Consider the following 5,436-nt stretch of genomic DNA (forward strand, 5'->3'; position numbering starts at 1 on the left):
CATTGAACAGTTTAAACAGTAGTGGTAGTAGTTCCCCTCTAAATGTCTTGTAGAATTCAGTGGTGAAGCCATCAGGACCTGGGCTTTTCTTAGTTGGTAAGTTTTAATTATGTTTTGAATTTCATTGATTGATATTGGGTTCTTTAGAATTTTTAGATATTCTTTGTTCAACTTTGGTAATTCATACATATCTAGGAATCTGTCCATTTCTTCTGTGTTTCCATCTTATTGGCATATAGTTCTCGAAGAAGGTATTGATGATTCTCTGGATTTCTGCTGGGTCCGTTGTAATTTCATCCTTTTCATTCCAAATTGCATGGATTTGGGGATTTTCTTTCCTTTTTCTGATAAGGTCGCTAAGGGTTTGTCAATTTTGTTTATTCTTTCAAAGAACCAACTCTTGGGTTCATTGATTTTTCATATTGTTCTCTTAGTCTCCATTGCATTGATTTCTGCACTGATCTTTATAATTTCCTCCCTTGTATGAGCTTTGGGTTTGTCTTGCTCTTCTTTTTCTAGAAGCTTGAGGTTCAGCATCAGGTTATTTAATTGGTCTCCCTCTTTTTCCCTAATATGAGCATTCACTGCTATGAATTTCCCTCATAAGACTGCTTTCATTGTGTCCCATAGATTCTGATATGTTGTATTGTCATTGTCATTTAATTGAAGGCACTGTCTGATTTCTTCTTTAATTTCCTCTGTGACTCATTGGTTATTCAGAAGTGTGTTGTTCAATTTCCACATGTTTATGAAATTTTTTGAGTTTCTTTTGCTATTGATCCCCAATTTTATCACACTATTGTCTGATCATATTCAGGGGATAACTTCAATTCCTTTTCACTTACCTAAATATGTTCTACGAGCAAGTGTGTGGTCTCTTTTGGAGAACAACCCATGTGCAGCTGAAAAGAATGTGTATTCTGATTTTGTGGGGCTGAACACTCTTTGAATATGTTAAGTTCATTTGGTCAAGAGTTTGATTGAGTTCTAGTATTGCATTGCTTGTTTTTTTTCTAGTTGATCTACCTATTTGTGACAGTGGGGTATTGAGGTAGGTCCCCCACTACAATTGTATTAGTGCATATATGACTTTTCATGTCCGTTAGTATTTGTTTTATATAGTTGGGCACACTAGTGTTTGGTGCATAGATATTTATGATTGTCATGTCTTCCTCTGGCATTTTTTCCTTTACAAAGATGTAGTGTCTTCCTTTGTCTCTCTTAATCAGTGTTGGTTTGAAACCCACTTGGTCTGCAAAGAGGATAGCTACTCCTGCTTTTTGGGGGGTTCATGTCACATAGAGTATTGTTTTCCACCCTTGGACTTTCAGTCTGAGATTCCTTTTGAAGTGTGTTTCTTGTATTCAGCATATTGTTAGATCTTGCTTCTTGACCCATTCTGCCAGTCTATGTTTTTTGATTGGTGAATTGAGACAATTAACATTGCTGGTTATAACTGATAGGTATTGACTTATCATTGTCATGCCTTTTTCTTTTTATTGGATTCTCCTCCTTTGCTTTTAATTTCTTGTCACACCTGACTGATTCATTCTGCTGGGCTTCCTTGGGTTGTGATCCTCATTGTCTTTTCCTAGGATTTTGTCTAAAATTTTTTGGAGTGCTAGTTTGGTATTCATGAAGTTCCTAAGGTGCTCTTTGTCATGAAAGTATCTTATTTCTCCATCAAGTTTGAAAGATAGTTTTGCAGGGTACATCAATCTGGGCTAGAGGTTGTTTTCCTTTAGGGCTTGAAACACATCACTCCAAGATCTTCTTTCCTTGAGGATTTGCATTGAGAAGTCTGCTGTGATTCTGATGGGCTTCCTTTTGTATGTGATTTGTTTCTTTTCTCTAACTGCTTTGTAGAACTTTGTTCTTCTGTTGAGTTTCTGGAATCTTAACTATTATATGCCTATATGCCTATTTTTTGATCAGGGCTAGTTGTAGTCCTATATGCCTCACTTATCTGTATGTGAAGTTCTTTTCCCCTGCTTGGGAAGTTTTCTGCCATCACTTCTGTGAAAAGTTTTTTTATGTCATCGGCACTCTCTCCTGTTTCTTCATTGACTCCAATCAGTCTTATGTTATTCTTCTTTGCATTGTCTAGTAGCTGCTGGATTGATTTCTCATGGTCCTTTACAATTTTAAAGCAATTTTTCTTTTCCTGGTCACTAATTGCAATCTTATCTTTTGTATCTGAAATTCTGTCCTCACATTGGCTCATTCTGCTGTGTAGACTTTCAATGAAGTTTATAATCCCCTGGAAATCTGTTTGCATGTTTTATGGATTCCATTTGTTTCCTATGTTGGGATTCCATCTTGTTCCTCAGCTCCTCTATTTTTTTTATCTGAGTCCTCTCTAGATTTATTAATCATGTCTTGTGCTATGGGCACAATCTCTGCTGTTATGTGAGAAATTATTTCTGATTTCATGTTTTCCAGATCCTCTTTTGTTGCTAGTTGAGATAGTCCAGGTTGTTGAGTATCAGAGTCTTCCATCTTGTTTCCCTTTGGGGTTGCTGTAGGTGATCTGGAAGTCTGGTTCTGAGACTTGTTTATGTGTCTTCTCCTTTCAACGGTGGTGTGGGGCAGGGTGGGGTGAGTGCTGCTGGCGCCTGCGCCGCTCACCTCCTCTGTGCTGGGAGCTGTGGCACACTGACCTGGAAGCCTCCTGTGTGCTGGGAGCTGTTGCACATTGACCAGAATAGACTGCTTTTATGTCTGTGGCAGAGCAATCTTTTCTATGCATTTTAACTTGTTCATTGGTTTACTGAGGGGAAAAACCCTTTGTAGAATGTGTGATCTTCTATGCCCTGTAATCATATTGTTAAATGCCAACTATGTTTGTATAGTTATTCAAGGTTTATAAGGCTTGTCATGAACATTTTAATCATCAGAAGCACCCTATCACAGATGAAAGAGAACAGATTAAAATAAGGCTGCAAAAATGGAAGTGTTCTAGCCAAGATCACTAAGTTTGTAAATAGTGGAGTCGGTTCATGGAGAGCCCTCTGAAGAAGGTTATTGCAGTCTCAAAGAAATAATCATCCTGATATAATTTACATATATATATATATATATATATATATATACTTATATGTTCTTTCTGTTAACACAGATAGCAGAAACTTGTTTACTTTAACATAGTTTGATATGATAAATATGATTAAATAAATACATTTTACATTATCAAATAAATGATGACCAAGAAATTTAAAAAATGCATAGGTCCACCCCCAAAATAGAAGACTTGGCAATGATGGTAGAAGAGATTGTCTATCACTGCAACTGTATAAACATACCCACATTCAGCCTAAAATGTCATGAACATTACTGCCCAGTAAGAAAGTAAAATGGGTCTTGAAAAGTTTACGCCACTGTCTTCTCAAGAGGTGAGATGCTCATTTGTATAAATTTCTCAAAAAAATATTTAATCCACATTAAGAAGGAAGGAGGAATTAACATTGTGAATGACCATGCTAACTGCTCAGTTAGGAGATGGAGAATTCAAAGCTGTGTGGCAAGTGATAAGCACACATCACACTGATCATGCCCATGCTATACAGGTTGCTGAAATGTCTGAACTGCTGGGTCACATGCAACTACCTCAAAGCATGTTTGTGGTTCCTTTGCTTCATTTGACCATGCAATTTAGGATGCTCTTTGTCCTTCACTTGTTGGATTGATGTTTCTGATCATCCTGCATTCATTGAGAGAGTCTCATACTATCTCACATGCATGCTACTCCTTGAACAGGCAGCTCTGCTCTGGTGGATTCATTGGCAGGCTTGGATGCGTTGTCTTCTTGGCAGGTCACCCTGATTACTGAGGTGAATAGGTCTACAGAACAACTGTTGTCCATTTCATTCTCTTCTTTCTTCATGGTGGGCCCAGCATTGTCCCAGTACATTTCGCCAGACTATATGAATGAAAAATGTTCACCAGAATGCAAATCAAATGACACAGAGAGAAGTCCAGCAGAATAAATAACATCCAGAATGATTTTGAAATGATGCTAAAGAGCACTCATTGGCCAAAAATGCATTGTTTGCCACACTGACTCTGATTGCACAAACATACGTAGAATAGACATTGAAAGTGCATTTCTATAATGTATAATGGATAAATGGATAATGCATCATAATATATCAGCATATTAGATATTATCAATACATAATGTGTTATATATTATTACTAAATATACTACCTTTATAATAATACCAATGTTTATAAATATTAATATGTATTTTGATATTGAATAATATACTTGAAGGTATATTTAAATATTATAACAGAAGTTTATAAATATATTTTAAATACATAAAGCATAAAGTATATATTTGTAGAAATATACATTTCTCAAGATGTTATTTTGTTGTTGCTGTTTTTGTATTGGGGATAGAACCAGGGTCTTGTGCCTGCGATAAACTCTACCCAGGCCCATTCTCAGATATTTTAAATCACTCAAATTATCAAATATACACTTAACTTTTACTGAGTTTTGAGACCATGAATTAGGGGTATGAATTATCACAGTCATTTTTGTAACTAAAATTGGTTGTTCCACAAGCAATATTACACAGATATTTGGTCAAATGTTATTGTGGATGTTCTTGTGTGAACATTTTTGGATGATATTAACTTTTTAAAATTTTTAAATTGCCATAAGTTACATGCATTTCACATATACAACATATTTTTGAACTGTATACCCATTGTGGAATGTCTAAATCTAGCTACTTAGCACATGCCTTATCTTATATAATTATCACTTTTGTGGTGAGAAACTTTAATATCCACTATTTCAGCATCTTTCAAGGATATAATACAGTTGGCCTCTATATCTATGGCTTCCATTTCACTGGATGCAATGAGCTGTTCAATGAGAATTCTTTATCCTTAAGTCAGGTCTGTACAGATCATCTGAAGACTTCTTCCTGCCAAAATTCCCTGAACAACATAACAGCTATTTACAACACATTTACATTGTGTTAGGAATTATAAGTAATCTAGAGATGGTTTTAAATGTATGGGAGATATGTGTATGTTATACCAAGTACTATGCGGCATTATATAAGAGACCTAAGCACCTGCAGATTTGTTATCATTGTGAGTCCTGGAACCCAAATCCCCCGGAGTTACCAAGAAACACCTGTGTTGTTACGCAGTCACTGTGTAGCACAACAGACCTCTTGAATCCATCCCTCCTGTCTAACTGGTATTACCCTGTGTGCCTTGAACTAGCCTACCTCACAAACCCATGTTTTCCCAGACCTCCTTTCCAAATTTTAATTCTCTTAATGCTTCTAACCTCCTCTTTTTGCTCAACATTGAGTTTTTGACGCTTGTTTCTGTTAATATATATAGACCTCACTACCCCATCACTCTGAATTTGAAAGTTCTGTTCCACAGTATGGACACACCACATTCTGTTTA

The sequence above is a fragment of the Heterocephalus glaber genome, unplaced genomic scaffold, assembly GCF_053883595.1.
Source record: "Heterocephalus glaber isolate CG9 unplaced genomic scaffold, H.glaber_assembly_v1.0 deba00001481, whole genome shotgun sequence".
In the NCBI taxonomy this organism is placed as follows: Eukaryota; Metazoa; Chordata; class Mammalia; order Rodentia; family Bathyergidae; genus Heterocephalus; species Heterocephalus glaber.